The following is a 25,634-nucleotide window of genomic DNA, read 5'->3' as shown; positions in this document are numbered from 1 at the left end:
ATGCATTCATATAGGAAGGGCAGTTGAAGATGTCAGAGTGAAAGTCAGATTCCATTTTAAGTAAGTTGGCCCAGGAAAGCCTCAGTAAGAGGGAAACAAAAGAGATGAAGGAACAGGCATACAAAGAATTAAGAGAGAAGCGCTCCAGGCATTGAAAAGAGCATGTAGCAAGACTTTAAAGAAGAGTGGTTGGTACTTTCCCAGAATAGCTAGGAGTCTTGTGTGACTGCAGGAAAGTAAGTGAGCAAATTAATGATGTAATTTGATGTAAGTTTTAACAGGATCACTCTGACAGTTTGGCAGAGAAATATGTCAGGTAGTATACATGTTATAACAAACAACCCAAAAATCTCAGGAGTTAATAAAATATGTATTTGTTGTTCACACAAAATCCAATGAGGATGTTTCTGGATGGGTAGCTCTCTTGGATCATTCTCTTTTAATTAGTGACACACAGATCCATACTCCTTCCATCTTGTGATGCAGTGGTCTTCCACAACAGGTCTCTATGGTTCTGGGAAAAGGAACAAAGCATGATAAATGAGTGCTGCATAATTAACAACCTCAGACTAGAAATGCAACCCAACCATTTCCCTTCCATTGGCTATAACTATCCACATGGCTCCCCCTGTCTGCTAGTGGGGTTGGAAATTCAGTCCTTGGTTGGGAATTCACCTTCAAGTAAAGTCAGGCACATAAATCTAGCCATTTGTACCATAGAAAACAAGAACTAAGGCAGGAAAAGCAGTTTGAAGGTTTTTGCAACAATATATGTGAGAAAAAAACACAGGGATTAGATTCAAAGTCCAATAATGGAAATGACTGTAATCTGGGTATATTTTGAACATGGAACTGGTAGGATATGTCGATGGATTACATGTGGAGTGAGGAAAAAGAAAAAAAGAAGTGGGGAAGGAATCAAGAGTGACTGCAAAATATTTGGCCTAGTCAATAGAAAGAACTAAATGCCCATGATAGAGATGAGGAAAAGTGTAGAAGGTTTTTGTGACGACTATGAGGAATTCTATTTGGGCGTGTTAAATTTGATTTGCCTATTAGATATTTAAGAACAGATAACCACTATGCAGTTGTGCTTATGACTATGCAATACGGACAGGCCTTGAATGGGTATAAGCATCTGGCAATATATAGCCTATTTATAGTATTAGAAGCCCTTGCCTTGAAAAAGCCACTAGAGAAAGTTCAAAAAAAGTCTGGGAAAATATAAAAAATAAACATAGTAAACAAAAGAAAAATATCTAGGTAAGTGAAAAACTAGGAAATTGAATGTTCTGGAATTCAAGTGAATGTGCTTCAAGGAAAACATCATAATCAGTCATGTTAATTCCACTGATAGGTTTAATAAAATGAGGCCTAGGAATTAGCTGACAGATTTAGCTATATGAAGGTGATAGATGTCCAATTCTGGTAGAATTGTGGGTGTTAAAGCTTGAATAAAGTGGGTTCAGAAGAAAAGGAGAAACATCAGAGGCAGTGAATATAGACAACTCTTTTAATGAGTTATGCTATAAAGGAAAATAGCAAAAGGAACTAGTAGTTAAAGGCAAAATGAAAAGAAGTGTTTGCTTGTTTTTCATTATAGAGCAAATAAGTGCATGTTTGTATGTTGTTAGAAATGATCCAGAATGGAGGGGAAAAATTCACGATTGAAAAGAGTGAGGAGGAATTTCTGAAGTGAGACCTTTCATTACACCAGAGGGTATGAGAACTAAAATGCATAAGCAAAGGGTTTGACCTTAGCCAAGAGCACAAAAAGTTCATCCATAGAAAGAGGAAAGATTGAGGAGATGGTGGTGGCTGGGTGAATAAATATGGCAATGGAGTCCCTAGAAGTTCTCCAGTTGCTTCAGTTTCACAATAAAATAGGAAGCAAGGTTATTATAGATGAGTGATGATGGGAGATCAGGTGTTGAAAGTTGAGCAAAAAGGAGGTCATAAACAGTCATTTAGGAATGTGAGAGAATGAAAGTGCTAGGGGAAAGTAGTGTGGTTGTCTGACAATATTAAGGGCCCCTTTGAGTTTAACTTTGGGGCTTTGCCAAGTAAGTGCCATGAGAATGGTAAAGGGCAAGAGAAATGAGGGTATATATAAGGAAATGATTTTGATAATGGGACGTGGAGTTATCCTGGAGAAGAGAATAAGTTAGGATTTAGGGGAGTGAGGAAAAGTGAAAACGTGGTGGGATGTCTGAATGTGTCTGAAGAACTGTTGGGATTGAGAAGATAGCTGTAAGCCTAGGCCACAGAGCTGCAAGGAAGAAGCTTTCTGTTGATATTGTGGAAGGAGTTGAGTTTTTGGTAAAGACAAGGTCTTGCATCTGCCATTGAAAATGGGTGACTGAGGAAAGGCAGAGGCCAAAATCATTAGAGGAGAGAAGGCCAAGGAATGTAGAGGCTGGGACTATATGGATATTGTTATTCTCGGGAATTTTGTTAGGAGTATTGGTAAGGAACATTCCATGAAGCTTACACAATGCACTGTTAAGCAATGAGGAAGAGGGACCCAGCATATCTGTAAAGGACTATAATTGGGAGGAGTATTGGGTGGGATAGTCAGATGACCAGAGACTGAAAGCTGGGGAATTTCTGGGAGGAGGAAGGGGAAAATTGACTAGTAGTAGAAGGAGGAAAAGATGCACCATACCTTCATGCCCCGCAATAGAAGGTATATGAGAGAGAAATCAGGTATTACTTTAGAAGGCTAAAGAGGAGAATGGCCCTCAGGAGAGTGTTGAAATTCCTTTATAAGGGAGACAGGACATTTAGAGAAGAGGACTAGGATAGTTCTGTAGGGAGGGTTATGGAACACTATCCATGAGTTAAAGAGGTTCCAGTGGGAGGGTTTTAGGAGTCAGGAAGGAAATAAATGGAGGCACATATGCAGGCATATATGGAAGAGAGGGCATCAGAACTTGGCCTTATTATGGTAACTGGCATAAACATGATTAAAGAGCACAAGTAGATTAGTCCTGATGATCTTAAGGTATAATGTAGGGGTGTGCCTATTCAGGGGTGAGGTTTACCAAGGGTCACAGGTCTTTGTAGAACACTCAGTGTACTGAGGCTCCTTGTTGACTCCTGCCAGTGACTGGGAAGAAGTGGAGAGCCTGGAGACCAATTAACGAAAATGAAGAAGAAAAGTAGAGACAACCCACCACATTCTAGAAGAGAGTTGGCTCGGCTCTCATTTCTGTTTAAGGGAAGCAACTGAACTCTCTTCTTTCTGATGAATCCAGGAGCCATAGAGCCTGTTGGTCTCTTGCCTCTAATTTTGAATTTTTTCAGTTTAGTATGTTGTTATATATGCCTGTGTCAATGCGAGCATAGCACCACAATTGGGAGTGTAAGATACTGTGCCCTCAAAGTCCAGCCCTATTAGTGACCAGCAATTTACTTAACCTCTCGTGTCTCAGCCCCCCCTTGCAAGTAAACTGAGGTAATAATAGTACAGAGTTCAGGGGTTGTATGGACTCCATTAATTATGTAAAGCCAATGAAACAAATGTCAAATTAACTTACACACTATTAAGAGTTCTCAGACATTTTCATAGTTTCACATACCTTGTGAGTTTTCAAGAGTGAGATGTATTACCTAGAAGAAGAAGAAGGAAAAAAACAACAATATTGCCCCCTCAGTGGTTGAGCGTCAACCTATGAACCAGAAGGTCATGGTTCGATTCCAGGTCAGGGCACATGCCTGGGTTGCAGGTTCCATCCCTAGGATGGGGTGTGCAGGAGATAGCCTACCAATGATTCTTATCATTGATGTTCCTATCTCTTTCTCCCTCTCCTTTCCTCTCTAAAACCAATAAAAAACTTACTTTAAAAAATGTAAAAATAAAAACAATATTTAAATTCATACAGATACACATTTAAATTCTACTTCAGCTTCTTACCAGTTATGCAACATTGGGTGTAGGGAGCGGTAATAGGGTTAAGCCTTGGACTGACCTGCTGGCAAAGTCACAAACAAGTCCCAGCTTGGAGGGCACAGCCCTCTAAGCATAATTAAGCTTGATCTTGTGATGCTCCCTAGATCCTTCCTGGGTAGCTAATGGGCTGTGGGAGGTGTAGCAAATGCTGCCAAAACAAGTGAAACTTACAAGAACATTGTAAATTACCTTGTTTACCTCTGACTATAAAATAAACCATCAGCTTGCAGTCTGGATCTGTTCTGTGGCCTCAGCCAGGCACAGAAGATCCTAGACCCAGCTTATTCTCTTTGTCTTTTCTTCATCCTTCACCAGCCCTCCCTCAGGTTCGCCAAACCCTTAGCTGTGCTGGCGCGGCACAATTAGGCAAGTTAACCTTTTAAAAATAGGTGTGCATATAGTATTTATTTTATAGAGATGATGAGAGTGAGAAGTCCTAGAACATAGGTGCTAGTTCTTGTTCCATCTGTAAGATTACTAGTAAATATGCCACTAAATGATGTGTATTATAACATACTAGAGGCCCGTTGCAGGAAGATTCCTGCAATAATAGGGCTTCCTTCGACCTTCTCCGCAGCCCCGCCTGCTTCCCTCCCTTCTCCACCGCCCCGCCTGCTTCCCTCCCTTCTCCACCGCCCCGCCTGCTTCCCACCTCGCCTGCTTCCCTCCCTTCGCTGCCTCCACGCTTGCTCCTCCGGGGCTTTGCTCCCTTCTGCAGTGCTTGGCTTCTTTCTACGCTGTCTTCAGTCTTCGCTCTGTGCCTGAATATGCAAATTGACCACCATCTTGGTTGGGTTAATTTGCATACTTGCTCCTGATTGGCTGGTGGCATGGCTTGTGGGCTTAGCAGAGGTACAATCAATATGCATGTTTCTCTTTTATTAGATAGGACTAGAGGCCCGGTGCACGAAATTCGTGCATGGAGGAGGGTTGTCCCTCAGCCCAGCCTGTACCCTCTCCAATATGGGACCCCTCAAGGGATGTCCGACTGCCCATTTAGGCCCGATCCACCCTAAATGGGCAGTCGGACATCACTCTCACAATCCAGGACTGCTGGCTCCCAACTGCTTGCCTGCCTTCCTGATTGCCCCTAACCGCTTCTGCCTGCCAGCCTGATCACCCCTTAACCACTCTGCTGCCAGCCTGTTTGCCCCTAACTTCCCTCCTCTGCCGGCCTGGTCACCCCTAACTGCCTTCTCCTGCAGGGTTGATCACCTCCAACTGCCCTCCCTTACAGGCTTGGTCCCTCTCAACTGCCCTCCCTTGCAGGCCGGGTGACTCCCAACTGCCCTCTCCTGCTTGGCCATCTTGTGGTGGCCATCTTGTGTCCACATGGGGGCAGGATCTTTGACCACATGGGGGCAGCTATATTGTGTGTTGCAGTGATGATCAATCTGCATATTACTCTTTTATTAGATAGGATAGAGACCTGGTACAGGGGTGGGGGCCAGCTGGTTTGCCCTAAAGTGCGTCCCGGATCAGGTGGGAGTTCCCTTGGGGTGTAGGGCGACCTGAGCGAGGGGCCTGTGGTGGTTTGCAGGCCGGCCATGCCCCCTGGCAACCCAAGTGGAGGCCCTGGTATCTGGAATTTATTTTCCTTCTACAATTGAAACTTTGTAGCCTGGAGCGGAGCCAAGCCTAGGGCTCCCTCCGAGGCCGGCAGCCATTTGTGTTGGGGTTATAATTGAAACTTTGTTGCCTTAAGCGGGTAGGCCTGGCCAGGGTGTGCAGAAAGCTTTGCTTCCCCTGTTGCCGGCGGCAACCCTGGCCTGCTCTCTCAAGCTCCATTCTGCCGCCATTTGTTTAAATTTGTTTACCTTCTATAATTGAAACTTTGTAGCTTGAGTGGAGGCTTAGGCCTGGCAAGGGCAGGCTGAAAGCTTAGCTTCCTCTGTTACCTAGGAAACCTTGCTCTCTGTGGCTGTAGCCATCTTGGTTTGGTTTAATTTGCATGCTCGCTCTGATTGGATGGTGGGCGTGGCTTGTGGGTGTGTCAGAGGTGTGGTCAATTTGCATATTTGTCTATTATTAGATAGGATAAAGCATGTGTTTTAATTATTAGATACCATAATACAATTAGTGAAAGAATAATCTTCCAGCAGCTTACACAGGACCCCCAGTGGGGGCATACATGGCAATGGTGGAATATAAAAATAGAGATTAAACATGATTGTTTTGAATGTTATCATAAAAGCATTTGTAGCTAAAATCATTCTTCTCTCAATTAGATGAGCCATAAGGCACATCATCTTCTACTTGGGATCCTACTACTGGAAAGAAAAATAAAGAACACACAAAAAATCAACCTACTGTGAAACTTCATTTTTATATTCCTTGATCCATGTGCCTAAATAGTAAGTGACATAATAAAGAAAACAAAATTTATTTTAATGAATGTAAATTCATCTTTTATCTGGATTAAATCATGGTGAACTTAGAGATGAACAACTGGTTTATTTCTTCTGAGAAGGAATTATGCCCTAAAAATGTCCATCAGCCTGTCTGTCCTATAGCCACTTCTCTATCTCCTCTAACTGTCACTTTGCTCTGAGTAGTGGTTCTGCTCTACACTGCCGAGTGCTGAGGACTCCAGCATTACGGAAACTTTCTTATTCCGGAACCCACTACTATGGCTTTGATATTTCTGAGGAGACTAGAGGCCCAGTGCATGAAATTCTTATTTGGGTAGGTTCCCTAGCAATTGCCTGCTGCCGGCCAGGGCCTCCTTTCCCCAGCTGCCAGCTGCTAGCTGGGGCCTTCCTTCGTTCCGCACCAACTCCTGGTGGTCAGTGCACATCATAGTGTGTGTTTGAACTCTTGGTCAGTCAAACTCCCGAGGGGACACTTTGCATATTAGGCATATATATATATATATATATATATATAGACTAGAGGCTCAGTGCACGAATTCACACACCAGTGGGTTCCCTTGGCCTGGCCTGAGGGATTGGGCTGAAACTGCCTCTCCAACATCTCCCGAGGGGTCCTGGATTGCAAGAGGGTGCAGGCCAGGCCGAGGGACCCTACTGGTGCACAATAAGGGCCAGGGAGGGATGCCGGAGGTTGGCCGACTGAGGAGGGACCGCAGGAGGGCTCTAGGGCATGTCTGGCCTGTCTCACTCAGTCCCAATCAGCCAGACCCCAGCAGCAAGCTAACCTACTGGTCGGAGCATCTGCCCCCTGGTGGTCAGGGAACATCATAGTGAGCGGTTGAGCGGCCTTAGCATATCACTAGCATATTACATTTTAATTGGTTGAATGGCTGACTGGATGACCGGACACTTAGCATATTAGGCTTTTATTATATAGGATATTACACAGGACTCTCAGCATTGGCCACTAGTGTGACTGAGTTGTACTGATATGTATCTGTCCTTGTTTTTGTACCGATATTGTTTGTTTGAGGAAGACTGGCACCTTTTTAGTTTTATTCCATGAAGTAACAGTAATATTTGTCATGACAAAAAGTATAATGGCTACAAAAAATAACTTGAAGCTATTCTGAATAAAGAGTTTTCATCTTTCAATACAATAATACTAGAAGGATTAGAGGTGAATCTTTTAAGACTACAGATGTTTCTCAGGCTTATTATCACTTTGTAATTTAACTGTCCTGCTTGGAACTACACAAAGATGATTTGCAATATGGATAAAGTATATATTTAGTGTTCAATAATCACATTTATTATCAGATAATACATAATGTTATTTGTGGTTTATATTTTAATGTGGCATGGAAAGTACTGAGTAAAGGAATTTATCAGAAGTGTTGACAAGATTTTTAATTCCTTCTGTTTCCTTTGATATTTTTCTTTACTAGAATATGTAAGCAATGCAAGCCATACATAAAACACATCTCAGTTTATATTTACTCTGCTTTTTTATTGCACATTTGAAAATTAATAATTCAATGTTCTAATATTAGCTGTCATCTTAGCTGTGATAAAATTAATAATTCATCAAAATGATATCAAACAAATGGTGCCTTTTTTGTTTTAGATGAGAAATAGTCTTTTCAGCTTGGAGAAACTACAATGGGTGAATTTATTTCTTTTATTTTAGGTCAAATAATATTTAAACATTTAAGCTATGATTTTAATGTTTTTATTTTAAATAAAGAAATCTGCATATATCACAATTGATGCTAAGAAAGCAACCTTCCTCTTGTTACAGTTGGTTGTTCCTACTCTTGCTCATTTCCTGGCAGATATGTGTTTTTCAGAAAAACCACAAGAAAATAATCATTTTTTGGACAAGTTGATTGCTTCTGGTCGATGGTCTTCTCTGCCTTTTGCAGGCTAGAATTCACCATCATAAATGATGGTTGCAATTGCCAGAAACTCCAAAGATGTTCCTGAAAATTATATATTTTCTCAAAACCTATTTGAATGCATTTTAAGTCAAAATAACATGATCCTAAGTAGCTATTCAGTTAAAAATGTGACCTTAAAACACCTGCTTTCTGTCATCCTATCTAATAAAGAGGGTATATGCTAATTGACCATCACACCCTCACAAAGATGGTGGCGCCTACAGCCAATAAGGAGGGAATATGCTAACTGACTGCCACGCCTTCAAAGATGGCGGTGCCCACAGCCACAAGATGGCAGCGCCCAATCTCCTCAGCCCCTCAGCTGCCCAGGGCTGGCCTGAGGCGCAGGCAACTGCCCAGCCAACATCTGAGGCACAAGCAAGCCTCGGATGGTGGCTGCCCAACAGCCCAGAGCCAGCCCAAGGTGCAGGCAAGCCTTGGATGGTGGCTGCCCAGTCGCCCAGGGCCGCCGGAGGCTCAGGTAACCAGGGCTGGCCAAGGCTTGTGCTGCTGGCAATGGCATCAGCAGAGGTGTGATGGAGGTGTCGCCTTCCCCTGATCACTAGGTCGCCTCCCGCCCCTGAGGGCTCCTGGACTGTGAGAGGGGGCAGGCTGGGCTGAGGGACCCCCCTCCAGTACATGAATTATAAAGCCTCTAGTATCTTTATATTGCCCCCCCCCTTTTTTTTTTTAAGACAGAGGGATGTCTCTCTTTAATTTATAAGTTATTGTTCAATTTTTATGTTATTGTTTGGGGCTTCCCATGGTTGGGAGTGATAGTGATACTAAAGCAGTTTCTTTAAATTCCACAGTTTCATTCTCATATTTTTCCTTGGGTGAATCACTGAGAGGCATTTCTGGTATAGAGCAAAAGTATGGCAGTTTGTATGATGGCTCGAGCTTTCGTCTGATTTTATTAACCATATCTATAAAATAGGGGATTTATAAAATACCAATGTACATTTGAGGTACATTATAAAATTCTGTATCATCAATCTGGCAAATCTCACTGAATCATGAATCCAACATATCCGGGTATAGTAAAGAGTAAAATTGTCCTGGGCAAGTATGAAGTTTTATAACCTGCCTCTTCATGAGTGAGTTCACTCTTTTCTGACCTATTGCTTCAACTCCAATTTTCACAACATAAATGTACTTCAGTACCATCTGGGGTACTTGTTAAAAGGCAGAGTCCCAGCCCCTTTTATTTTATTATTATTTTTATTGGCTTTAGAGAGTAAGGGAGAGTGAGAGAGAAACATCAATGTGAGACACATCCACTGGTTGCCTTCCCCATGCACCCAGACCAGGGGTCAACCCACAACCTGGGTATGTGTTCTGAGCAGGAACCCAACAAGTGACCTTTTTGTGCATGAGCCAATGCTCAACCAACTGGCCAGGGCCCAGCCCAGTTTCAGAGATTCTGTCTGATGCAGGGAGACTAGAGCCCAGCATTCCTTATTTAAAATAAGGACCTCAGATAATTCCAATACAAGTGATCCACTCAAGGTAATGATCCAAGATCTTTAAGCATTTCTTTCTTTCTTTCTTTCTTTCTTTCTTTCTTTCTTTCTTTCTTTCTTTCTTTCTTTCTTTCTTTCTTTCTTTCTTTCTATCTATCTATCAATCTATCTATCTATCATCTATCTTCTATTAAATTATTTATTATTGAAAATGTTACATATGTCTTCTTTTCCCCCCATTGTCCTCTCCCCAACCACTCCCAACCCACAGCATATGCACTCACCTCCCCCTACTGTCTGTGTCCATTGGTTATGCTTATATGCATGCATACAAGTCCTTTGGTTGATCTCTTACCCCTCCCCCCCACACACACACACCCTACTCTTAATACTAACAGTAAACATTTTAAGAGGGCTCCCTTTATCTCTTAGAAGTATTTAAACTTGAATGATAGATGGTATGGTCACCCTTCCCTTTGACAAACACAATTTTTGCTTCCCAAAGATGCATAATTCCCAAGATTGAAGGAAGCATTTTGATGTTTTGCACTAGGATTGGTTGTCAAGTTAACAATAAACATCTGTACCATTAAATGCTTGTCTTCTTCTTGGTCTTCCTTTATCCCTGATGAAACTTACCAGTTCTGATTGTTTCTCATATATATACTAGAGGCCCGATAACATGAAATTACTGAAGGAGTAGGCCTTCCTTCCCCTGGCTGCCAGCACCGGATTCCCTCTGGCACCCAGGACCCAGGCTTCCCTCGCAGCCCTGGCTTCATCTAGAAGGACGTCCGGTCTAATTAGCATATTATGCTATTATTATTATAGATATGTTTTTATTAATTTTAGAGAGAGAGGACAGGGGAGATTTGAAAGGGCGGGGGAGAGAGAGAGAGAAAGAAAGAGAGACAGAGAAAGGAAGAAACATAGATTGGTTGCCTCCTATATGCACCCTAACTGGGAAGTGAACCTGAAATCTGGGCAAGTGCCCAGCCCAGCAATTGATCCAATGAACTTTGGGTTCACAGGACAATGCTCCAACTCACTGAGCCACACCAGCCAGGGCTGTGTTCCTTCTTTTTAAAGCTGCATTCAAACCCCATTAGTTTATGTGTGGATTATTCAAATAAGCATATATTTCAAAGTTACTAGCATTCACACTAAAGTGTAGTTCTTCACCTACAAACCTATGAACAAATAATTTGTTTATGTACTTGAAATTAAATCCACTACTTGCAAAAGACCCTGATGAATTTATCAATAGGAACAAAATGAAAGAGGACATATTAAAAAGCAGAGGAATTTATAGTCTTCTATTTTTTTCTTCTGCTTTTCATAATTTAAGTATGTGTCTTCACAGCATAGAGAAGTAGTCCTAAAAGTTTTCTCTCATTTAATTGAGTTTATTTCATTACTATAACTCATTTATTACAGCTTCTATTAAGGATTCTATTTCCACAGAGATACAGTCCCACTATATTAAAGACCGTGTGTTAAGCCCTATAGATGCCATCTTGTTGATGGCTTCCTTCACAGTACAGAAGCTTCATAGTTTGAGGAAGTCCCATGTTGATTTTTGCTTGTGTTGTCCTTGCCTGCAGAGACATATCCAAAAAGATAGTGCTAAGAGCAATGACAAAAAGTTTACTGCCCATGTTTTTTTCTAGGAGTTTTATAGTTTATGTCTTACATACAATCTTTAATTCATTTGAGGGTTTTTTGTTGTTGTTTTTTGGTATATGGTATAAGAGAGTGGTACAGTTTCCATTTTTTTTATATCTGTCCAGTCTTATTAATACCATTTATTGAAAAGACTATCTTTTTCTTTTGTTATTAATTCTCACCCCAGAATATTTTTCTGTTGATTTTTAGAGAGAGTGGAAGGAAGGGGGAGAGACAGAGAGAAACATCAATGTGAGAGAGAGACATCGATTGGTTGCCTCCAGCATGAACCACCACCAGGGCTAGGGACTTGACATGAATCAAACTGCGACCCTACATCATTGGGCTGACACTCTATCCACTAAGCCAAAGCAGCTAGGGTGAAACACTGTCTTTACCCCATTGTATATTCGTGCATACTCTGTCATAAATTAATTGACTATCTAAGCAAGGGTTTATTTCTGGGCTCACTATTCTGTACCACTGATCTATGCATCTGTTTTTGTGCCAATACTATGCTATACTGGTTATTTTAGCTTTGTAGTATAGATTAAAATCAGAGAGTGTGATACTTCTTTGTTCTTCTTTTCCAGTATTTCTTTGGCTATTTGTATTTTCATGTAAACTTTATGATTATTTATTCCAGTTCTGAGAAGAATGCTATTGATATTTTGATATAGATTGCATTGAATCTATAGATTGCTTTGGATAATATAGACATTATAACAATATTAATGCTTCTAACCCATGAACACAGTATATCTATTTGTGTCCTCTTCAATTGTTTTCATTAGTATCTTATAGTTTTCAGAGTATAGGTCTTTCACTTTCTTGGTTAAATTCATTTCTAGGTACTTTATTTTTTTGATGCAAGTGTAAACAAGATTGTATTCTTAATTGCTCCTTCTGATAACTTGTTATAGGTCTGTGAAACACAACAGAAATCTGTATATTAATTTTGTATCCTGCAACTATATTGAGTTCATTTATTCAAATATTTTCTTACATTTTTCAAAAATTATATATTGGTTTTGGATGTACAGCTTCATGGCAGGACAATCATATTTTACACTAGATGCCCAGTGCATGAAATTCATGCATGGGGGGAGGGGGTGTGTAACCCTCAGCCCAGCCTGCACCCTCTCCAATCTGGGACCCCTCGAGGGATGTCCAACTGCCTGTGGGATTGGGTCTAAACAGGCAGTCGGACATCCCTCTCACAATCCATTTCTGCTGGTTCCCAACTGCTCACCTGCCTGCCTGCCAGCCTGATCACCCCCTAACCACTCCCCTGCCAGCCTGATCGATACCTAACTGCTCCCCTGACGGCCCGATTGCCCCTAACTGCCCTCCCCTGCTGACCTGGTTGTACCCAACTGCCCTCCCCTACAGGCCTGGTTGCCCCTAACTGCCCTCCCCTGCATGCCTGGTTACCCCCAACTGTCCTCCCCTGCCAGCCTGGTTGCCCCCAATTGTCCTCCCCTGCCGGCCTGGTCACCCCCAACTGCCCTCCCTGCAGGCTTGGTGCCCCTCAGCTGCCCTCCCCTGCAGGTCATCTTGTGTGTTGGAGTGATGATCAATTTGCATATTACCTCTTTATTATAAAGGATAGTGTTCCCCATGATATTTCCAGTACCCTCTCTGGCATCCTATTTATCATAATATTAACTACTGGAGACCCCATGCACAAAATTTGTGCAAGGGGCTCAGCCCCCACCCACTGCCACAGCTTCATCCTGAAGATCATCTGGAAGGACATCCAGAAGAATGGCTGGTCTAATTAGCATATTATACTTTTATTATTATAGATATTTCCTATGGTTTACTTACTTCCCTATTTTATAGCCACCAGTTTGTGCTTTTTATCCCTTTACCTCTTGTACCCAGTGCCCCACCCTGTCCTCCCCACCTCTAGCAACCACCAGTTCTCTCTGTATCTGTGAGTCTGTTCCAATTTTCAATTTTGTTTGTTCATTTAGTTTGCTCTTTAGATTCCACATGTAAGTGACATCACATGGTATTTGTCTTTGACTGACTTAGAGCATAATAGGGTTTTAGTGGAGTCTTTAGGCTTTTCTTCATATAGCAGCATGTCCCTTGCAAATAGTGAGTTTTATTTATTTTCCAATTTAGATGACTTATTTTTCTTGTGTGAATGCTGTGGCTAGGACTTACAGAACTATGTTGAATAAAAGTTGCAACGGGACACATCCTTGTTCCTAATCTGAGAGGAAAAGCTTTCAACTTTTCACCATTGAGTATCATGTCAGCTGTAAACTTGTCATACATAGCCTTTAATATGTTGACCAATATTCCATCTACTTCCACTTTTCTTGATTAAATGTTCAACTTTTTGAAATCCTCCTCCTGCAACTATTGAGATTATCATATGATTTTTATCCTTGATTTTGTTGATGTGATGTATACATACATAGCCTTTAATCAATTATCAGACATTAAACCACCCTTGCATCTTTGAGATAAATCCCAGTTGATCATGATGTATAATCATTTAAATGTATTGTTTAATTTAGTTTGCTAATATTTAGGGAAATTTTCTGTATCTATGGTCAACAAGGATATTGACCTGTAATTTAGTGTTTTTTTGTTTGTTTTGTTTTTATAGTATCTTTGTCTGAATTTGGTATCAGATAATGCTGGCCTTGTAGAATGAGTTTGTAAGTATTACTTCCTCTTAAAAATTTTGGAATAGTTTGAGAATGATAGATAGATATTAATTCTTCTCTATATGTTTGGTAGAATTTACCTTTGAAGCTATGTGGCCCTGGACATTTGTTTGTTGGGAGGTGTTTTTTTTTTAAATTTTTGTTACTGTTACAGTTTTGTTGCTAGTATTTGTATATTCAGATTTTTCTAGTGTGTTTTTTCTTCTCGAAGGTTGTATGTTTCTAAAAATGTATTTTTTATAATTTGTTTGCAAATTTGCTGCACCTCCCACAGCCCATTAGCTACCCAGGAAAGATCTAGGGAGCAGTCACAAGATCAAGCTTAATTATGCTAAGAGGGCTGTGCCCTCTAAGCTGGGACTTGCTTGTGGCTTTGCCAGCAGGTCAGTCCTTATAAAAGACAGATATTTATGTTAGTTATATTCTCTCCTTGGTTTTAATTGTTTAGACTCTTCTTTAATAACCATTTATATTTCTGTGGTGTCAGTTGTAACGTCTTTTTCATTCCTGATTTTATTTATTTGAGCTCATTTTTTTATCTTGATGAGTCTGACTAAAGGTTCGTAAATTTTGTTTCATCTTTTCAAATAAACAGCTCTTAGTTTGATTGATCTGTCCTTTTTCTTTTCTTTTTTCTTTTTTCTCTCTACTTTATTTCTGCTCTGACCTTCATTATTTCCTTCCTTCTACTTACTTTGAATTGTATTTTTTTTTCTTTTTCTAATTCTCTTAGTTGTAATGCTCGGTTGTTTGGAATCTTGTTTCTTCAGGTAGGCCTGTAAACTTCCTTCTTAGAACTGTGTTTGTTACATCCCATGGATTTTGGGAAAATATGTTTTGATTTTTGTCTCAAGATATTTTTTGATTTTCCATTTAATTTCTTCTTTGAGCCATTGGTTTTTAGTAGCATGTTATTTAGTCTTCATGTGTTTGTGTTTTCTTTTTGTATTTGATCTTTAAGTTTATACCATTTTCGTCAGGAAATATGCTGGCTATGATTTTGATCTTCTTGACTTACTGTGAGTTATTTTATGGCATAATATGTGATCAATACTGGATAATGTTTTATTTGTACATGAAAAGGATCTGTATGTTGCTGCACTTATCTGTAAATATCTACTAATTTGATCTGGTCTAATGTGATACTTAAGGTCATTTTTTTCTGTACTCATATTCTGTCTGGATGATCTCTCCATTAATGTAAGAGGAGTATTAATGTTCCCTTCAATTATTGTATTTCTGTCAATTTCTCCCTTTACGTCTGTTACTATTTGCTTTATATATATTTAGGTGCTCCTATGTTGGGGTCACAGATATTTATGTTAGTTATATCCTCTCCTTGGTTTTACCCCTTTATCTTTATATTAGTAGCCCTGTGCACGAATCCATGCACCATAGCTCAACAATAGCTCACTGCCGCCCTCCAGTAGCTTTCCACCCACTGCCCTAACTCCTGTAGCTCTCCACTGCCCGCTTGTAGCCAGTAGCTTGCTGCCGTCCTCCTGTAACTCTCCACCCGCTGCCCTGCCCTCCTGTAGCTCCCTCTGTCTCCCGCTCCCCCTCATAGCTTGCTGCCCTGCCCCATCCTGTAGCTCTCCACCACCCACTTGTAGCTCGCTGCCCCACCCTCCTGCTGATCCGTGACCTGGTCATTAAGCTTCACAGCGTAAGGACCATTACATCTTTACTTGTCTGTCTTTATGGTCTTTGTTTTAAAGTTTATTTTGTTTGATGTGAGTATTGCTACTCAAGCTTCCTTTTTGTTTCCATATGCATGGAATGTCTTTTTCCATCTATTCACTCTCAGTCCATATTTTATTTTGAAGGGTCTCTCTTTTAGGTAATGCATAGATGGGCCTTTTCTTTTTTAATCCATTCAGTCACCCTATGTCATTTACATTCAAAGTAATTAATGATAGCTGTGTAACTTATCGATATTTTGTTAATTGCTTTTTTAATTTTTTGTTTTGTTTTCTAGTACTCTATTCCTTTCTTCTGTTGATCTCTTTCCTTGTGGTTTGCTGGTTTTCTTTAGTGTTTTTTTTTTTTTTTTGCTATGTTTCGTAGGTTTTGGTTATTACCATGAGGTTCATATGTATCAATATATATCTATAGCAGTCTACTTTAAGCTGATAGTATTTAAGTTCTAACACATTTTAAAAGCACTTCATTTTTTCTGCCCCCCTCCATGCTTTGTTTTTAATGTCATATTTTAAATCTTTTTGTTTTGTGTAACCCTACTCATTGTAGTGATAGTTAATTTTGGTTTGTTTGTCCTTCAACCTTCATATTTGCTTTTTAAGTGGCAGATTCACTGTATTTATTATATATTTTCTTTACCAGTGAGGTATTTTATAATATTAAATTTCTGGTTATGGCCTTTCCTCTTCTGCTTAAATAAGACCCTGTGACATTTCTTTTAAAGCTGGATCAGTGGTAATGAATCCCTTCAGTTTGTGCTTGTCTTGGAAAGTCTTCATCTCTCCTTTAATTCTGAATGCTACCCTTGCTGGGTACAGAATTCCAGGTGGTACATTCATTCCTTTCAGAACTGTGAGTTTACCCTGACATCCTTTCTGGCCTAATAGTCTTATGGGGTTTCCATTGTGATGAGATTGTTTTCTCCCTGCTGTTTTTGTCTCTTTATCTTAACTTTTGCCATTTTAATTACAATATGTTTTCATTTTGGCTTCTTTGGCTTTGTCTTGTTTGGAACTCTCTGTAGGTCCCTGGTTTAGGAAAGTTTTCAGCCATTATTTCTTCAAATAAACTTTCTCTTTTCTGCTTCTGGGACACCTATGGATGCTAGTGTGTTTGTTGTTCCGGAGGTCCCATAAACTATTCCTGTTTTCAATTTAGTTTTGTTTTCCTGATTGTGTCATTGGCACTATTCTGTTCCCCAGGATGCTTATTTAATTTTCTGTATTATCTAATCTGTCAATTACTTCTAGTGCATTTTTCATTACAGTTATTGTATTCCCTGAATTGGTTTATTTTTTCCTAATTCTTTAAGTTCTAATTTCCCCTATGTTACTCGTACCAGGCAAATAATTTATATACATTTCATTAGTGTTTTTTGTTTCTGAGTTTTGTCCTGTTCCTTCATTTGGAATATATTTCTTTGTCTTTTCTTTTTTTTTTTTTGACTTCTTGCGTTTGCTCCTATGAATTAGATGAAATAGGTATGTCTCTGAACTTTAAAATGTGGCCTCGTGTAGAAGTGACTGTAGACTGTGTTGGAATTGGGGTGGGCACATGCGACACCTGGAGTGCAGGGGGGCGGAGGTGGGCTCAGGGCATAGCATCCTAGGGCATGTGCACTCAGGGCTCTCTGTGGGCCTGGCTGCCTAGGACCAGAGTGGACTCTCAGGAGGATTTGCTCTCTATGTAGGTGTACTAGTATATTCTAATGAGTGGGAGAGTTCAGGGTCCTCTGATGCTGCCATCTTGGACTCCTATCTGATTTATATCCCAGCTTAGATTAAAATAAGTTCTTGTAAATTTGCCTGCAGGTATTTTTCTGTGATAATTAATTTCTAACCAAAATATTTATCTCAATCTGTATTCTTACAAAGATAATATGACTCACTCAGTAATTCATTTTGTTTAGGAACCCCCAAAGTATTCGTTAATGTGACCATACTTCATAATTCTGGACCTCATGCACATATTTTGCAATGTAACAATTCCTATTTGACTACAGCTTTCTAAACATGCTTCAGTGTCATCCCATATTAGGTGAGGCAAGAACGTAGAGCAAAGAGACCTCATGTTTTGTGAATATCCTATATAATAAAAGGCTAATATGCAAATTATTCCCTTGACTGGGGGTTTGACTGGGAGTTCAATGGCCCCCCCAACCCGATCAGTGTGGGGCCAGCTAGCCAAGGCCCCTCCCCCTGGTCAGCCCAGTCTGATGGGGGAGGGCTGGCTGGACCCTACCCATGCACAAATTTGTGCACTGGCCTCTCTCTATACATTATTATGATCTCTGAATGCATAATAATCTGGCCACTCAGTGTATATCCTATATAATAAAAGGCTAATATGCAAATTGTCCCCTCGACCAGGAGTTTGACCAGCAGGCAGGCCGACCAATCGCCCATGTCTCCTCCCCTTGGCCAGGCTGGCTGGACCCTACCCATGCACAAATTCATGCACCAGGCCTCTAATATATACATATGTATATGCATAACATAAGTTTATGCATACACATATGTACATATACATATATACATATACATGTATACACACATGTATATATATATACACATATATACACACATATATGCACACATATATATGTACATGTGTGTGTGTGTGTGTATATATATATATATATATATATATATATATATATATATATTCTGAGTGGCCAGATTATGCATTCAGAGATCATAATAATCTGGCCACTCAGTATATATATCCTTATGCATACATGGCCTTCAATAGATGTTGGGCTACCTTGCTATTATCTGGAACTGATTTGAAGTATTAAGTCTCAAGAATCTGAAGTCAGGAATTATGGAAAAATAATAAATCTGTTTACTAATTACAGTAAACTATTTTGAATTACAGTATGGTGTGCTGCGCCAGCACAGCCAAGGGTTCGGCGAGCCTGAGGGAGGGCCGGTGAAGGATGAAGAAAAGACAAAGAGAATAAGCTGGGTCTAGGTGGATCTTCTGTGCCTGGCTGAGGCCACAGAACAGATCCAGACTGCAAGCTGATGGTTTATTTTATAGTCAGAGGTAAACAAGGTAATTTACAATGTTCTTGTAAGTTTCACTTGTTTTGGCAGCATTTGCTGCACCTCCCACAGCCCATTAGCTACCCAGGAAAGATCTAGGGAGCAGTCACAAGATCAAGCTTAATTATGCTAAGAGGGCTGTGCCCTCTAAGCTGGGACTTGCTTGCGGCTTTGCCAGCAGGCCAGTCTGAGGCTTAACCCTATAACCACTCTCTACAGTATGGGCAACACTATGTTTTTATGTTTATATTCCCACCAAATTCATTTGTTGAAATCCCAATGCCCACTGTGATGACATTAGTAAATAGAGCCTTGGGAGATTATTAATGTCCTTATAAAAGACACCACAGAGAGCTCCCTTGCCCCCTTCCACCATGTGAGGATACAGTGATAGGCTGCAACTGGGAGGAAGGCCCTCATCTGACCATGCTGGCATTCTGATGGTGATCTCTAGCCTCCAGACCTCTGAGAAATAACTTTCTGTTCTTTATAAGCTTCCCAGTCTGTAATATTTTGTTATAGCAGCCTGGATATGATAAGACAGTAAAATATCTTGGAGCACACAGGAGCTATAAAGATTATATACAAGTAAAAAAGAACTATAATTGTATAATTAGTTTTTTTTTAAGGAACATTCATTTTATTTATTTTATTGACTTCAGAGAGGAAATCAATACATGCCCCAAGTGGAGATCAAGTCCGCAACCTGGGCATATGCCCTGATTGGAAATGGAACCATTACCTCCTGGTTCATAGGTTGATGCTCGACCACTGAGCAATACTGGCTGGCCAGCACCACATTTCAAGTGATAATGGGTTAAAAATTAAAATTCTTCTTCAGCATTAAATATTCTCTCATTTGTTTCTTTCTCTTCTGAGTTAGAAAAATAATAGCTAAAATGAGGAAAGAAGTTTAATAACTAGTAATGCAATATCATCAAAAAACATTTATCTTATGGAGACAGGAAAATTGCACATGTCTATTACATAGTTTAGGTTCTCAAGACTATTATTCAGAATTATTTTTTTCTGTATACCCTTAGGGTATGTAATATCACATAATATTTTAAACTGCCAAGTCAAATTTGCTTAAGAAATTTCAAAATTACAAACTTTTGATTGGATTCTTTTTCTCCTTAATCACGTACATTTATTGAGCTTCATTTTTTGTTAGTATTAAAATTCATTGATTCACAAGATAAATATTGACTTGACCTTGCCTTCACCTCAGTTTATATCTACTTCTTAAGTCAATAAATCTAGGAACTGATCTGACAGCAGTCAATATTAGTTTAAAAGTCTTAAAAGAGCAGCTTTGCTGTAAGGTAATAATAATTCAGTATTTTATAGATTCTGCCTCAAAAAAAATAATAAAAAGGCAATGTAACTTACCAATTTTCTAGATAAGACTATTTCTCTGTCATTTGGTTTCAAATACAAGGATCCTACTCATGCCAAAAGACATCTCTAGTTCCTACGTGTCTTCTAATAACTGACCCAAAGTATTTAAAATACTTTATCCCATTTTATCCTACTTGCTGGTGGCAATTAAACACCAGAGCCTTGCTTTCACACTAATTATTATTTATATATACTTTTTTTCTCTCCAAATTACTGATGTTTCTGCTGGGCCCAGTAACCTCTGGCCTGAATTTTACCTGGAGGTATAATAAATATAGTCAACAGCCATACTGTACTTTGGAATTTAAAGGCAATAATAGATCTGTTACCTCATTAATCAACTTGTTTTTATCTTTTCAAAGTCTAGGAGGTATAAAACTACAGGTCATGATTTGCATATATTTACTATAGATAAAAGAGGTAAGCTTAGGGGCCTGGTCATAACCAAAGCAATGTATTCTATAATTTATTGCTTATTTTAAGGCCACAGTGTTCATCTTTTACTCCCATTATTTCACAGTGCTTTAGGGAATGGATGGCATATTCATACTTCAGAATTCCACAATGAAATCTATGAAAAACTTATTTGTTACATAAAAAAATAAAAGTTTTTTTTTAAAAAATAAGAATTTTGTTTTGGAAATAACCTGTACCCAATATGTTCTAAAGAAATAGGTTGTGATAATTAAAGTGTATTTAATTAGACAACCATTTAGAGATTAAGTCAAAATGTCATGAGGATAGATAACTGTATAACATGTTTTTTATTTTTGTTTGTTTGACTTATTTCATCAGTTACAGCATCCTATTATAGGACATTTCAAGATGTAATGTGGGACAGTAATTGTTAGTAATCTTATTAAAAGTTTAATCCATTTTTTAGTAAATGACCATCTAACTAGAGAGCAATGCAAACTGGCTAAACCATGTAAGGGAGATACGAATGCTTCAGAAAGCTGCCAATTGTTCATCGGTAGATGAATGAATTAAAAAGCTGTGGTTCATTTACACAGTGGAATACTACTTGGCGGTGATAAAAAAGAAAGCAATCTTACCCTTGTGACAACATGGATAAACCTGGAGAGCATTTTGCCAAGTGAAATAAGTCAGTCAGAGGTAGAATCTAATGAACAAAATAAGCTAAATAGAAACTGACTCATAGGTAGAGGACAGAGACAGCTTTCAGAGGGGAGGGGAGCTGTGGGCTGGGTGAAAAAGGTGAAGTGATTAAGAAAAACAAATACACCTCATAGGCACAGGTAACAGTATGGTGATTCCCAGAGGAAAAGGCATGTAGCAGGAGGTAGAAGAGGATATGGGGGGATAAAATTGATGGAAGGAGACTTGACAGGGTGGTAAACAGATGATCGGTTATAGAGTTGTACACCTGAAACATATAAAATGCTTCAGGAAATACTGATGCCTCACTTAAAATAATATTAGAAAACCTTATGAGTGCAGTTAATAATCCTTTCAATATATTTTAAAGTGTTTGAGGACAGCTATCATCTTGTTTTTATCCACATCTGTACGTGCAACATGCTTTGCATTTATGTGGGTCCCAAATTAGTATGCGTACCATAAACTTATTCAAATAATTTGTATTTTGTCTTTATTAACCATATTTTGTATTATTTAGTCAAATACTAAACCCGGGTTTAGAGTTAACTGTATGTCTTGATCATGATATGACATGTTTTGCCACATAATATGATCAGAGCCAGGGTCATAAAGAAAAGCCTCATGGGTAAATATTAGAATGATGTTTAGTATTTTATATTCATTAACTTTTAATTCCACTGCTTTTACAAGTTGCTATTTCTTTTTATCCTGTACCATTTCTTATAATCTATTACAGATCCATGATTGCATGTCTATAATGAATTTAGCCTTATAAGATACATTATAATACCTAATTGAAAAAAGTTTAGACAAAGTATTCTGCAATTCATAATAATTATGTGACTGATAAGTCTTGATAAGATTATTTTCTGATATTTTCTTTTTTATATTACTAACTCATGTCCAAAAGGATTAAGGAAAAGTTCAAGGGAATGCCTCAACTAATTATTGAGCTTTCTCTCTTCTTATATTCCTAAGAAACTGAAAATGGTTAGGAGAGAGATATGCATTTAAAATTCATCAAAATGAATTCTCCTGTTACCTAGAATTCTTTATGATTTTCGTACTTAGTTTTGGTTAACAGTGAGTGCTGCTTACAGTATCTCATTTGTGTAAGTGAAAAATAACTATGTTTTTATTACTTAAAATATTACAAAAAGGGACAATATGCTAAAAATATGCAGTGAACAAATATCATCTGTACAGACTGGAAGAGAACCTTCATAAATTAACCTTATTAGTGCATTACTGTAAGCGAATGCCAAAAAAGCTCCTAATTTGCATTAAGATAGATTTTTCAGGTTGGCTGCATGATTTAATTAAAGAAAAGATTAAGAATCATTAAACAAGCTGCTCTACCTTGCAATAACAGAATTCATATCTGATTCAGGTTAACAAAAACACAGATGGTGATTCAGTAACTGTTGAGTTGCTGTAACAGAATGAAAATGATCCCATTAGTTCTCTGGAAATGTGAGGGAATTTGGAAATTAGTATGCAGATACATTGTATGGTGCTAGACAGCTTGGTCTGCTCGGATCATCGCTGATTATACTTTGTTTGGGTTGGCAACACTGAACTTAATAAATGAAAAAATGTTCCAGTATACCACAGTTGGAAACTGTTCAAGGTTGAAATAGGTGTGCAGGCTTTCAAAAGGAGAGAGTTAAGTAAACAAATGTCAATCAATTTAAAGCTGGCAACTTTTTTTTTTCCCTTTAAAGACTATGTCTGTTCTTGAGAAGCAAGTGTCATAAAAATGGAAACCGTTTACTGGGTACATATGTCCTTGTGGTATTTATGATTGCAAAAGTATTTTAAATGCATGGTATCAGTTTGAGGAAGATGGGCAAGTGTTTTAATAGCTTTTTTTTTTTCCTGGCAGAAATAGAGAAATTCAGTCTATGAGGATGATTACATTTTTCGCAAAAAGAAATCAATATAATTCTGATGGAAAATGTTATGACAGGATAAAAAAAAAGTGTAAGAATAATGGCTATTGAAAGTTTAAAGGTGTCAATAAGGACCACAAAGTAATCCTCAAGGAGCCTTCTGGGAAAGCACAACTTAAACAACTAGCATAGTCAATCACGGCAGCTGACAGAAACAGCCATCCGCCCATGAGCTCCTCTCACAGGCAGCCTCGGTTTTTTAACACCTGGTCCATGCCATCGGTCTGAGTGCTCAGCGTCTGACCCTTTGGAATGGATTTCAGTGACTGTGCAAAAGGCCCATCTGGACAGAGGTCCTCAAAGGCAGGCAGTAAATGACCCTGTTCAGTTGTTACAATAAAGCAGATACAATGCACAGTTTCAAGTTTACTTTGGTCCTGTAATTTCCTAGCAACTAACTTTAAGGCCAGAATATTGTTCCTATGGAGTACAATATAACTGGAGGAGAGATAGTCTAGATTAAAATGTTCCCTGTTTATCATGTGTTAATCTTTCCAGAATATTGCTATATCAAGGATTTTATCCTTCTGATGAAAACCACCTTATAACATTAAAAAAAAAAATTGACATTCACATAGTCTTGGACAACCCACACATTCAGTGTGATAATACTAATCTCATTGCAAACCTAACCCCCTTTTAAGAATTAGCACAAAGAAGGCTTTAAGCAGATTGGCTTTGCTAAGGCCATTACTAATCATTTTATTAAACTTTTATGAAGAGATTTATATAACCATTTTTCTCAAAAACACTAAAGATTTCAGGCTAAAATGCATAATAGCTTTAACACCTGGCAACATTTAAAAGTATACATTATTTAAACATTAATGTCTTAGTTACAAATCACAGCCCTCTAGTTCCTCCATTACAAACCCTTTTTATGGTTCTCAAACTACAGAGATCTCTAAGGAAATTATACTATTGAGAAGAAATGCTACAAAATACTGCACAGTACAGGATACAAACCTGGTATCTATGATTGTAAAGGCCTTGGTATACCTCCATTCATTTCACTAGTAAACAAACTTTATGTGCTCTGTATTCTTTAAAATAATCCATTACAGTTTCCCAAATACTGTATCATCAAGAAAGACACTACATGCCACATAAGCTACTATTTTAAGTTGAGACGCTTAAGAAATAAACTATCAAGTCATTTGACACTACAGTATAGTATTGTCCCTGCTACAGAACTATTGGAGCCACCTTCGCACTAAATGCTTATTTTGGCTAAATTTAATTGTCATTATCTGAAGATCTGCAGTCCGTTTCCTATTCCGATGTTCAGTAATTTCAACTAGACTTTTTTTCTTTTCATTTTTGCATGATGCCAGTTTTGTCATTTCTATCTGAATATTCTCTAGAAAGGTTTGAACCAATGGGATTGAAGTTTTGGAAAAGGTTATGATACATGGCAATTTTTTAATGCTATTTAAACTTACTTGACCCATGTTCTTTAAAATGAGATTATGATGTAGGAAATTGGTACTTTATTGTGGTGGAGCTGTTTTGTGTATTGCAGTATTAGCTTTGCAGTGACTGAGAAGAGTTGATTCATAAACCTTATATATATTATATATACTTGATATTGCCTTTAGTTGATTTGCATTTACTTATCATTCCTTAAGTCAATATTTTAAAATGATCTATATTCCATATGATGTATTATCAAATGTAACAAGATTTATATTATTTTACTTGTCAATACTACCCTGTAATTTCTTTCATTTCACAGATAATGGGAATTGAACAAGGTGTTTCTAAGGTCAAATTTAGTTATCTTTCCTTCAACAAATGCTAGCCCTTGCTATAGTTTGGATTTAAGAAAGAGGTAAGTACTACAGGTAGGGGGCAGTTCTGGGTAAAGTATGATTTTCACTGTGCCAGATTGATTTCTACTTGTTGACATTGTTGCTTTGCAAAATGCTCTGTCACTTGTTTCTCATATGTGTGGTCTCTTTTTCCAACAAGGTAGAGAGAAGTACTGGTATGAACCTATCTGCACCCAGGATGAAGAATGATGGTCTCTGACCCAAGCATTAAAATCCACACCAAAGAGTTCACATCCCATTGGAGAGAGCCTCCGTTTACTTATTTACAACCAATAAATTAAATATATTTGTTTATCACTCACTTATTTGAGCAAATTGTTTCCATAAATCTGTGGGGAGGAGTAATTACCCCAAATTCCTGGAGGAAAGCCAAGAGATAAGAGGCCCTGAGCTGCTAATTATTTGGCATGCAAGTTATCTACCTACCTGCCTTGGAAGATATTCTGTTCCAGCTCTTGTCTAGAAAAGAACCACTATTCTCCATGTTCTGCTTAAAGCTG

The 25,634-nt window shown here is 38.7% G+C and overlaps 1 long non-coding RNA gene across 1 annotated transcript; it reads right to left on the bottom strand.

The window, feature by feature from the left end:
• Positions 1-413: 413 nt before the first annotated feature.
• Positions 414-25,634, bottom strand: LOC129150740 (uncharacterized). The gene is made up of 3 exons (XR_008557489.1): positions 25,561-25,634; positions 3,582-3,612; positions 414-514 (listed from the first exon to the last, which is right to left on the bottom strand). It is a non-coding gene; the product is annotated as an uncharacterized LOC129150740 (long non-coding RNA).

This window comes from Eptesicus fuscus, chromosome 11 (genome assembly GCF_027574615.1).
Source record: "Eptesicus fuscus isolate TK198812 chromosome 11, DD_ASM_mEF_20220401, whole genome shotgun sequence".
Classification (NCBI taxonomy): Eukaryota; Metazoa; Chordata; class Mammalia; order Chiroptera; family Vespertilionidae; genus Eptesicus; species Eptesicus fuscus.
The sequence above is the reverse complement of the archived record's forward strand: the minus strand, read 5'-3'. Positions and strand labels throughout refer to the sequence as shown.